Source organism: Lissotriton vulgaris, chromosome 6, assembly GCF_964263255.1.
Source record: "Lissotriton vulgaris chromosome 6, aLisVul1.2, whole genome shotgun sequence".
NCBI lineage: Eukaryota > Metazoa > Chordata > Amphibia > Caudata > Salamandridae > Lissotriton > Lissotriton vulgaris.
Window position 1 is genome coordinate 1027423335 of NC_141694.1, and position 12423 is coordinate 1027435757.

The following is a 12423-nucleotide window of genomic DNA, read 5'->3' on the forward strand; positions in this document are numbered from 1 at the left end:
GAAAGCAAGCAGCTTTACACATGAAGTGAAGCTGACATTGACTAATGAAAGCCGCAAACTTGGTGGGATCCCCATAAAAACGCTCGGGTGCCAAGGGAATTGACTGCGGAGTGGTTACTTGTATAACTGGAACGTTAGCACTAGGAGGCTGAGAAGAAGGAAACTGTGTCCCTGTCCTATTACCCAAACTAGATTCAGTTCCCATGCCTCTTTGAAGGGTGTCCACCCGTGCTGAAAGGGCCTGGGTTTCTTTATGCAGATTACCCAGCATGTATGCTAGGTCTGCAAGTGTCACTTGACTCATTTCGGTAACGTCTGGGCAGAAATCAAATTGGTTTTTTTTGGGCTTTGCGTTCTGTCAGAATTAGCAAGTAACTTTCTTTTACTCACTTTTCTTCACGAACGTCACGGAATGAAGTAAGGTCCGCTACTTCCCCAGTGTGCATATCTCACCCAACAATGTCAAAGTATCAATAGCAACTTGGGGAAGAAGGGAAAGAAAACAAGGAATAGAGAGGGCCCCGCGTCGCACCCCAGTCTGAATCAGGATTGGTTGATCATAAGCGCAGCCTGTTAAAAAGGAATAACAGAAGACGAGGTAAGTATATATAGTTTCTATCTGTTATACACTATATCATTCTATTTGCATGTGTGTCTACCTGATTGATTCCCTTCTTCCATGTATTATAGCCATTGGGGTGAGAAAGAAGGCATAAACATCAAAAGAAAAAACTATTGGGTAAGTAATGTGTGCAGTTGGGAGATACAGAAGTATGGCAGTAACTGTATACAATAAACCCACCTAAACATATAGGTCTGGTGCTCAAACTGTCCTTCTCAATATAATAAACCTCTGGGAAACTTCCTCCAAAGTATTCAAATTAACGTATGTCTCCTTAAATTCAGGAAGAAATGAAAACTAAAAAAGAAAGAGCCGATCTCCACAATGCGGGACACTAATCAGATAAGTATACTAAATCACTCATTAATAAAGCCCAAAGAAAACAGCGAACAAGCGCTGATATTAATATCACAGTAATGTAGCTTTTGCTTGATATCTGTTTTGGCAGGACCTAACTGTACCGACCAGCAGGAGGTAAATGGGAACCAAATGGAGGCGAGGCGATGCCGGAATCAGGAATACACCGAAGGAGACACCGCTGTAGCGAGGAAAGCCAACGAAGAGGACGACTGGCCGGAAGAGCAGGTAAGCGACCCGGAACAGTACTACTCGATCCGAATGCTGGAACGTGAAGCATCAGCATCCGGAATCGAAGCGTCTTTATTCCCCTGGCTGGCTCCCGCGCATGCGTCAATACAGGAGTCAGCCATTTTAGTAGTTTCTGTCCTCCGCAAACACGAAGCTGGCAGCACACTGTAAATAGCGCGTATCCGGCAGTCCTGACAGGTTGTCTGAGCATTTTAGAGCCAGCATCAAGGCTGAGGTAGCTATGTGGATGGAGTTGGGGGTAATGAGTCCATGGGCCAGAACAGTGGTGCTGGTGCCCAAACCTAAGCCCCAGGGGGGACTGAAGGAGTTAAGGTTCTGTGCGGGCTACAGAGGACTTAATGCAGTCACAAAGACAGATGCTCACCCTATACCTAGAGCTGATAAGCTCATTGATAGGTTAGGGGCTGCCAAGTACCTGAGTACATTTGGTTTGCCTTCCAGCGAAAGGCAGATGGCATTCACAGATGGAGCAAAGGAAAGGTCAGCATTCTCCACACCAGAGGGACATTATCAGTTCAAGGTACTATGTGGGGTGGAGCAGCTCAGTGCAGCATATTTTGATGATACAGCTGTATACATGATCACTTGAGGGTGATCAACTAAGCCACCTAAGGGAAGTGCTTCAGGCCATGCACCAGGCAGGACTGACTATTAAGGCCAATAAGGGCCAAATATGGCAGAGTTCTGTTGTGTACCTGGGCCACCTTGTAGGTGGAGGCCACATACAGCCTCTCCAAGCCAGAAATCAAACAATTTTAAATTGGACATCTCCTGCTACCAAGACCCAGGTCAGGGCACTCCTTGGACTGTCTGGATACTACAGGTTTGTTTAGTATTATGGGATCATTGTGGTTCTCCTGAGAGAACGTACGTCTAAGAAGAGGCCCAAGAAAGTTTATTGGACTCCAGAGTGTCAGAAGGTTTTTGACACTCTGAAATCTGGTATCTGTTCCTCTCAAGTGCTACTGTCCCATGAGAACACAAAGAAAAGTGTGGTTCAGACAGATGCTTCAGAATAAGAGACTGGGGCAGTGTTGTCACAGGTAAATGAGGAGGGCCTTAATCAGCCAGTTGCCTTCATTAGCAGGCGGCTTCTTCCCAGAGAGCAGAGGTGGAGTGCTATTGAGAGAGAGGCCTTTGCTGTGGTTTAGTCCCTGAAAAAGCTAAGACTTTATTTGTGTGGGCTCACTTTCGTGTTCAAACAGACCACTGACCTTTCAGATGGCACATGCAGATGAGTGGGGAGAATCCCAAGCTATTGAGTTGGTCCATTTCCCTACAGGGAATGGACTTTACAGTTGAACACAGACTTGGGGTTGCCCAAGCCAATGTGGATGGACTTTCCAGGTTTTTCCACGTAGCTCATGAGGGCTACCAGGGTGTAGGTAAGTAACCCATCACCTTTCGTTGGGGGGGGGGGGGCGGGCTATGTTACAAAGTCATCCTGTGTGCCCTGTGCACCCCCATTTTTTGCTGACTTGCACTGGTGGTACCTGATTCTGTCTGTTCCTGGGCTCGGTTTAACCAGGCAGTTTAGCCAGTGCTATGTTCAAAACACAGTGAAAAACACAAATACATGAGGGTAAACTATACATTAGGATACATTTATAATTGGCATGGCCTACAATAGAAGTCTCTAGTACATAATAGACAGGGAGATTAACACTACCATTAAGTCCCTAGTATATAATAGTGTACAGCAGTTTAGAGGCCAGCAGCCCTTTCGGCACTTAGATGTGTGCAAGCTGAAAGCCAGTGGTAATTTTTAAAGCAGCCCTATGTTGCAGCACTGCTTTGTGGCCAAACTCGACTTTGGTGATAGCAGCACTTTTAAAAGTGATAAACTACAATATTTTGGAATTTTAGAGGGTCTTCCCTAGGTGTCCCACGGGGGGGGAGTCATATCATTAGAAGGAGGACCCTTATAAAAGATGGTTTATATGCCCTGTGGATAGAGATATTGCACATTTCACTTTCCCCATTGTAGTAAAGTGCCTCCCAAAATGTACTTTGGTGCTAGAAGCAGTGTGGAGTGAGAATATACAACAGTATTGCATATTCAGGACCTCTAAGGTCTCCCCTGGGTGTCCCAAGGGTGGTGGTGGGGGGTCATGTAACTATAAGCAGGGCCCTTATAAAAGATCTTTTATATGCCCGGTGATTGAGAAATTGCTCATTGCAGTTTCCCCATTGCAGATGCCTAGCTCCATAGGTTAACATGTTAATTGTTTATGAATGCATTACTATCACTAGGAATTAAAGAAATTATGATTCAAGGACTTAGGAGAATGGTATTGATAAATCCAACAATATGCTATAGTTGAGTTTCTCCTAAAATATACAGAAAATAAGTTATAACTTTAAGACGTTCTTGTCTGAAAGTCAAATTCAGCCTCCTTGTACACTTCCCTGATTGGTCAGAGTTAACAGGACTGCTTTGATGAAGTGATAAGTGGCTCACCCAGTCAGGGGATATCTGGTTGAGAGAGCTCTGCTAAACAGGAATGCCAGAGCAGGGGGAAACAGTCAAAGTATGAGCTACAAAGAGAAAATTGGACAGGCAGGGAATACTAGGTCCATCTACCCCCAGCCCCTCTTACCCTGCCAAAATGCATGCTTAAGGCAAGAATTCGCAGATGGTAGGGGGAGGAGAGATATCGAAATGAGCCGCACTGTAGGTTGGTTTAACTCGGGGGTCTTCAAACTGTGGGGCGCGACACCCAGGGGGGCCGTGGAGCAATGCAAAGGGGGTCGCGCATTCCCAGTCACTCTTCTGCCCAGGCCCAATGGCTTCAGCCCCCCACTTCCCCCATCCTGTGCCTCGCCCTGGGCTGCTGCAGTGCAACTCGAGCTGCAGGGGGCTCAGCTAGGCAGTGTCTGAAGTCTTATCTCCAGCACGCCCGTCTGAGTTTTTCACAGGTCTTTAAAGACCATTTGCATATTTACATGCCTTTGTAAATTGGTTACAGAGGCTTGGTGTTTTTTCCTGGTTCCAGTACCCCCTGGGTCCCCAATCTGCCTATTCTTTACAATTGTATTTTACATTTACTGCCGTAGTGTGAGAAAGCATGTCATGAAAAGGAATATAAAGTAGGGTTGCCAAAAGAAAAATGCCTGCCATGTGTTGTTTAAAGAGCCTGCAAAGACCTCCTCTTACACTAAATGGCCTGGTAAATAAAAAAGTATGTATTCATCCATTATGTGACTTTTCTGTCTTTGTTCTCTTTAATTATCGCTCATGGATCATTGAGACAGTCCTAAAACACAATTAAAAGTGCTTTCTATTTATATTTGCTGTTCGAAGTATACACAGATAAGTGCTTAAAATACAACTTTAGGTGACTGATTATTTTTGTACCGACTGGGCTATGAAAATAATCTGCTGGCAACCCTAACCATAGGATTGAAAGTTTGTTGCAGGATCAGCACATTATTTATTTCCTCCACCCTCGAACCCTGATTAATGTAATAGCAATGGTTTAACTTGGATCTTAAACCCTGCGCTGCTGTCAATAACATGCTGAGTTACTTCATGTGTCTGGGAATGCACCCAGCATTAAGACAACTCACTCCTCATTCTCGCCCTTCACTTTCACGCTCACCCTGCACTCACACTGATCCCCATGCACTCACACCATTCACCCGCTCACCCTGCACTCGCAGTGATCACTCTGCACTCACAATGCACTTGCGCTGTTCACCCTATACCTCACCCTGCAGTCACACAAGCACACTACTCATCCTGCACTCATGTGACACTTCACTCACCCGTCCCCCTCACTGCTCAATATGCAACTCACTCAAACAAGCCCACCAGTAATCATACATTCATTCGTCCCATTCTGAACTTGCACCTGCACCCCAATTCATACGGCCACCTCACTCACCCTGCAGTCACTCCTCTCACCCCATCTGACACTGTTGCGGGGGTGGGGCACCAAAAAAGACTGTTGCACAGTGTGCAACCACTGTTAGGGCCAGCCCTAGCTGGGAGTGTTAGCCCCCCCCCCCACTCCCCCCACCCCCGAAGTTCAGGTCTAGTCGCTCCTCTACTTCTGCCTAAGATTATTATTTACGTTTGTAGTGCGCTACTGTTACCAAAATATGTCCTGGGGCTAATAACCATCTGCTGCCTTAAGGCAAATGAGAAACACACAGAAGGAGAAGGAGAACCAGCCAAATGGGGTAACCTACAGAGCATAGAGAAAGGTTTTAATATCTCCTAAAGGATAATAGATTGTTGGTGTAAAAATAAAATACGTATTTGTAAAGCGCAAACTACTCACCCTTACGGGTCTCAAGGGGCTGGTGGCCATTGGGAAAATTAAGTGAGCTATTGCCCAGAGTCACGTGGTGCTGAGCTGAGCTGCCGCCGGAGCCAGGGATCGAACCATGAACCCTGTGCTCCGAAGTCAGCTGCCCTTGCCGCTGCACCACACTCTCCCCTGGTGGAGCGAAGCAAAGGAGGGTGCAAGTTCCATAACTGCGCGGCCTGCACCAAAACATAGAGACAGACAACTCCTGCCTTCTTGAATTAGGGAACAATAAGCAGAGTGGCCCAGGCCGAGAGGAGCATACGGGTCCGACTCATATGCTTGGTGAGGAGAGATGAGAGGATGAGAGAGGACAGCAAGGGAGAAATTTGATTGAAGAGGTCAGGGATGAGGAGAAATGTGAATTGCCGAAGAGAAGTGTGGACAAGCAAGAAGTGAGTGTGAGCCAAAAGTCAGGGCTTCTATTAGAACAAAGGGGAGATGTGAAAGATGAATGGGGGGACTGGAGAGGTGTAAGATAAAATTAGACAAAAATTTGAATGGAGAGAAGAGGTGAATGAGAAGTGCTGAGGGGCACGGGAGGTGACGGGGCCAGAGAGGCCATGAGATAAATGCGAGAGACTGTTAGAGATGAGGGCAGTGAAAAGACAGAATGGCAAGAGGTGATTAAAGGTGAAGTGAGAGGTTGAATGGGGAGAGTTCAGAAGTTGTAAAAAGGGGTGAAAAAAATGGCCTGCAAATGGAGAGGGATCCAGGGTTGGGAGAGGAGAGAAGGGATGGAAGTGAGAGGTGAGAGGAAAGCTGGATGGGTAAACTGCTTAACTCTGCACAAAACCACCAGGGTTTTAAGGGACCCCTGCTTCTCCCTGCCAGGGCCAGATGAGCTTCTAATGTGGCAGCACGTATTCCTGTGGAGTGGAAGGCCCTTCACAAAGGTTGACTAGAAATCTTTCTGATGTTAATTGCTGTATTTTGGTTATAAACAGGTACTGATGGGGTGAAATCTTTCATCAGTGTTACTGTGTGTAAAAAATGTATTTCAAAATAATGAAGCAATGCTATCCCAAAATGCGCGGCATCACATAACATCATTTACATTTTCTTCCCACACAATTTAGTCAAGCCTGTCCCGTAATTTGGTCCTCACCTGCCTCATAATTCCAGTGGCCCTGCCTACAGATTTAGACATTTTTGTCAGGAGGGGGTTCTTACACCTCAAAATGTTGACAGGGGGGTCTCTGCATCCAAATGTTTGAAGACCTCTGGTTTAACTAGTTCTTGTTCTTCTGCTGAAATAGTGCTTTCTGGGAGAAGATTGTGCCACACTTTGGAGGAAATAATCATGCTCTAAGGTGTTGCCCTGCAACCTATTGGACAGGAATGCTCTCCTGTTTTATCCCAGGGAACACTGAATAAATATATGAGAGGAGCAAAGCCTCTCAGCTGTGCTGCTTGAAACTAAGAAAAGAAGAAGAATTGCTAAGCTGGAAACTTGATTTGCACTATCAACCCCTGCAGTTTGACTGCCTGGGCCTGCTGCATTATCTGTAACTACAGCCCTTTCGATGTACCTTGCTTCAAGATTAATAGAGAGTGGATGCCAAATATGCAGATTGGAATACAAACTCCCCCTATTCAGATCTCATGACTTGGTCAGATAATATACGGTGATGAGAAAGATGATCGAAGGAAACACAATGAGTTGTTGGATAGAGAGGAAAGGGGGGACAGCTTTGGTGTCTCAACATTTGACTGTAAACTGTCTTTATGAAATCTAAATGCCAATAAAGTTAACTATATACAAAAAAACAAAAAAAAGTTGGACGCCAAACTGAAAACTTGATTTGCACCATCAGGCCCTGCCAGGGCCGGACTGGGAACCAGAACCGGCCCTGGCAAAGTGCTCGGCCGGCCCCCCTCCCCCCTCCGGGAGGAGAGGGGAGGGGGGAGAGGTGCGACCGCGCTCTGTGACAGGGCCGGTTTTCGGCCGTTTTTGTTACAGGGCCGTTTTTGCAGCATAACGGCCCTGTAACAAAACCGGCCCCCAACCATGCGGCCCACCGGGGAATTGCCCGGTGCCCTCAACGGCCAGTCCGGGCCTGGGCCCTGCATTATAAATGACTGTGCCTGCTACAATATCTGGAACTACAGCTCTTTGGATGAACCTTGCTTCAAGAGAAATAAAGAGTGGATGTCCGCAAGCTACACGTTAACAGAGCTCACCTGCATCAACTCAACTAAAAGTCCCCTGCCAGGAGTGTATCCAGTGGATTTTTAAGGGTTTGGCTAGGTGCATTGTAGGAATTGTGGTGCCAAAATTTCTAGGACCATCTTCGAGCTTCCAGGCCCTTGGAATGTGTTTTGGACTCTCAAGAGGAACTTCAAAAAGAAGTTCGGAGCAACTTTAGAAAAATATTCCATAAGGTGACTAAGTGCAAGAAAGTGTTTATTTAAATCAAAAAAAGAAAAATCATATCTCTGGGTCCCTACATTGGATTTTTGTGGTGTCATTTTAAAGATATAAATATTTCCTATTTTTATAAATTGGTGAGGGATTTTTATTGTGTGTTGCGTCTTAATTATTTACTGAATTGGTGTTTTGAAATGCTTTACATACCTGTTTTCCAAGTTAAGCCTGCCTGCTTGCAGCCAAGCTACCCAAGGATGAGCATTGGAATAATTTATTGAGACCTAGACTGAGCCCTAGACAGTGTTAGTGACCTTATTGCCAGTGGTAGATGTATATTTACCACTCATAATAACCCATTTTCCAACACTCAGGTTCTTGGACAAGCTACACACCATAAATATTCCCGCAACTGGAGGCGTTACAGATGAAAACTTTGTCACAAATGGACAGTTTTCCTACTCATTTTAAATATTTGTTTTATTTCAAGTTAGTTTCTTTGGGAGAACCTGGAGGGATGTACACACATTACCCTAGCTGAATTCAGAATTATGTCTACTTTTAAGAAATGTATAGCTTTCCAGGATCATCCAAAGGTTTCACACCAGTTTTCTCCACAAACAGGAAGTAGGTTGAAAGAACAAAAATGAGGAAAAATGGGCTACATCCTTGAAAAATGCCAAAACTGTGATAAAAATAAGTTTTCAATTGAGCTCTGCATGTGTCTGAAAGCTGGTGACTTTAGCACAGATGCGATTTTTATGGAAAAAACACACTTATTTGGGGAGCACTTTTTTCCTATTTTTCCCAAAACATATATTGTGGCTATTTTCTCTGTCCTCTCTGGGGGAATCCAAAATATTTGTGCACCTTTGGAATCCGCAAGTTGTTGGAAAAAAGTTACACAAGTTTGGTGTGGACATTTTTTTATGGAAGCCTAAGGGCGAACTACCCCCAAGAAGCCAAAAAAGGGCTCAGCACTGAGGTGAGAAAGTCTCAAAAGTTAAGGTGCTCACCCTCAATCAGCACCCCAAGAGAGACAGAAAGCCCATTGAGACACCGCTTTTTTGTTCTTTTCTACAGTAAGATTTTTTGGGGGGATTGCAGGAGAATGCCTCCCACAAGAATGAGTTTGTGCTCTGCCCCACCAGGGGCCTCATTCGTTTTTCTGCCCTTCCCACCCCCAAAAGGGCCCCCCTCTCCCGGACACTAGTGTTCACCCTAAATCTGCCCCCTGGGGGGGAAGGCCGTAAACACACTAGACACCAGGGTATAATTTATTGTAGAAAAAATTATATGGTGTGTGGGTCTACCATCCTGTGTTGGGTCTATCACCCAGCCTTAAACACGAACAGTGTTTCTGCCCACCTGGGGTGCACAGCCCCATTCCAGTGGCAAGCTAGAGGAAACTTGGGTTCTTTCGGCCATAGTTCCGACATGTTTCCTTGATACCCATTTTTCATTTTTTACATTTTATGAATTGTTCTATACTTGGTACACAATAAAAAAACATTTGTATGGTGCAGCTCAGTGGTTGGCTCTGTGTACTTTGGGTTCTTGTACAACCTACAAACCTAAATAACCCAACAACCAGAGCTGTCTAACAGACCTAATGGTATATTGCTTTTGTAAATCGGCCATCGTGACAAGAAGTTACGGATGAAAAAGTTGTCAAGCATGGCTATTTTTAGGTCGAGCATAGGCAGTGCAGCCTCTTCGAGACATGCAATACTCACTCTGGGGACTTACAGCCCACCCATTTGCTTTTTATTCCTTATTTGGACTGTTCTTAAAAAAGGCTTGCTTGCTATTTGGTAATTGTTCTTCTTATTCCCTCCTTGTTGTCTTTTGTTTCCTCCCATGGAGCAGGGACCAAGTCCTGGATTTTATGTTTGGTAACTTATCTATTCATTTTTTTAACTATTTCTTTCTTTCTTTCCTGCTTGTGTTACTGTTTGCCTGTGTTCAGTTTCGCGAACGTAGGTGCTTGCATTTGAATGCTGTATTCGTCCCTCCCACCTCCTCCCATGTGCTGGAAGCCCGCCCCACCTACCCCCATGTAGTATTGTGGGATGCAGTCTAGTGGTTGCAGGGTGGAGTCAGAGGGAGGAGCAGGAACAGGAGGAGCCGGGGATAGGATCCAGGGGGACAGTTAGAGTATGGACAGGGACCTGTGTAGCAGCACCAATAAAGAGCTTAAGGATATACCAGTCGTGTCCGTGTGTTACTGCTGTGGGACACGACAGCTGGCGACGAGGGTGGGATGTGGCTGGCTGCCATCCCGAGACCCCAGAAGAAGCAGTGTCCGGTCCCTGAGGGTCGTGCTGGCCGGGTCGCCGTCGCGACCTGTGAGCCCGCCGAAATCGCTGATGGAAGACCAGCGATCAGCCTGTGTGCTCCGCGAGTAGCGACTCGCGTGGAGTTTCCCCCCCCCCTCCTGGCGCAGCTGAGCGGAAGGCTGCTGAAGAGCCAGTGTGGGGAGTGCATTTTCAAATCTGGCGCCGTTTCGCGCCGAAAATCGACCTGTGAGGCGAGAGGCTGAAGTGGGCAGAAGTAACACTGAGACGAGATCGGGAGCCCACCCCGATCTTACTGTGATGCCTGGAGCCTCGCAGTGACCGCCGGAACGCTGGGAAGACGAGCGCCAAACTGCGCGAAGGTAAAGCAGCCTGTGTGTAGGGATCGGGAGCCTACTCCGACCCTGTGAAGTGCCCAGAGCGGTGAGAAGAGTGTCCCTGAAGTGTGGACGGCGTCCACAACGTGCCGCCAGCAAGCGCTGTTGCACGCGCTGAAATCCGAGCCCGGGTGACATCGGAAAACCTGACGCCCGATGCGTGAGGTTTGGGAGGTCATCGGCGAAGACGACCGGGAACTGCGGAGGCGAGCCGGGAGCCCACCCCGATCTCACCTGTTGTCCATGGTGACCGTGGAGGAGTGAATCCTGGCGTGGACTGCCCCAGAAGCCGACCGCCGGTGAGTCTTGAATGCCCCGAGTGGATGAGCCTGGAGAGCTAGCCTCGTGTGTGCCTGCAGTGACGGCGGCCATCTTAGAGTCAGGCGTCTGAGACGGACAACCCCGTGCAACACAACGGCGGCCATTTTAAAGTCAGGCACCGAGAAAGAAAACAAGCATTGGCAGAGTGGATCAAAATAAACATTGGCAACTGTAAGTGAAGCAAGCATTGGTGACTGTAACAAAACAAACATTGACGCATGCAAACAAGCATTGGCGAATGCACGTGAAGAATAAACAAACATTGGCAACTGTAAGTGAAGCAAGCATTGGTGACTGTAACAAAACAAACATTGACGCATGCAAACAAGCATTGGCGAATGCAAGTGAAGAATAAACAAACATTGGCAACTGTAAGTGAAGCAAGCATTGGTGACTGCAACAAAACAAACATTGACGCATGCAAACAGGCGTTGGCGAATGCAAGTGAAGAATAACAAAGCGCTGAAAAGACGACAAACAAGCCCATGCAAATGCAAGAAGCAATCTAAGAAGACAAACATTGATACATGCAAATCAACAAGCATTGGTACATGCAAAGACAAAGTACTGGCTAAGACCAAACAAGCACTGGCGAACATAACAGAATCAAGCATAAGCAAAGACCAAGCGAGCACTGGCGAAGGCCAAACAAGCATTGCTAACGTCCCTGCGCATGACTAGACCGCAGGCTTCGACTAAATACAGATCAATTACGAAGACGAGAAGACAAGTGAACAGCCCGTGCTCTGCGAGCATGATTCATCAAAATCCTACTCTTATGGCGGGGGAAGAAATCGCACAACAGTTCAATCCCTGTTTTGAAGCCCACCCCCAGGGATGCAGACGGATACTTGGAGTCTGTGTCTCAAACGGAACCAATGGCTGGCCACATTGAGTGATTTCCTGGATGCCAATGGAGAACAAAGAGAGAGGAAGTGCCTAATGCTGCTCCTCCATTTGGTGGGTCCAGAGGGCCGATGCCCAATCGAAACATTTTCCGAAGAAGACACAGACATCTATAAAAGACTCCAAGAGAAGCTATGTGCCCGTCTCTCCGCACAAACGGAAGTGGATCGAGAGCGCATCCCTTTCAACACAGCTCGGCAGGAACCAGGTGAATCACTGCCAACCTTCATCACTCGGTTAAAAAACCTGGTACAAGGCTGCCACTTCAACACCTTTACGAATGAGGACGCAGTCCGACTCCGGATAATTGAAGGCTGCGCAAACCCCGACACGAAACTCAAGATCTTGCGAGGAAAGTGGTCACTGGAAGAAATCATCAGGAAGGCTGAAGTTGGACTGCACGTCAAGGTAAGAGACAAATCAAAGGCCCCGAATCTGAAAGCAAATTATCAAGACGCCCGGACAGATAACCCTCAGAAAACAAACAGAACTGAAAGGAGAGAGAGGGAAGACAGACCAGCAAAAAGACAACGGGAAAGACACAGGGACAAAGAAAATAACACGGATTACTCAGAGTCAGATTTCTCAGCATCCGACTACTCAAGGTCAA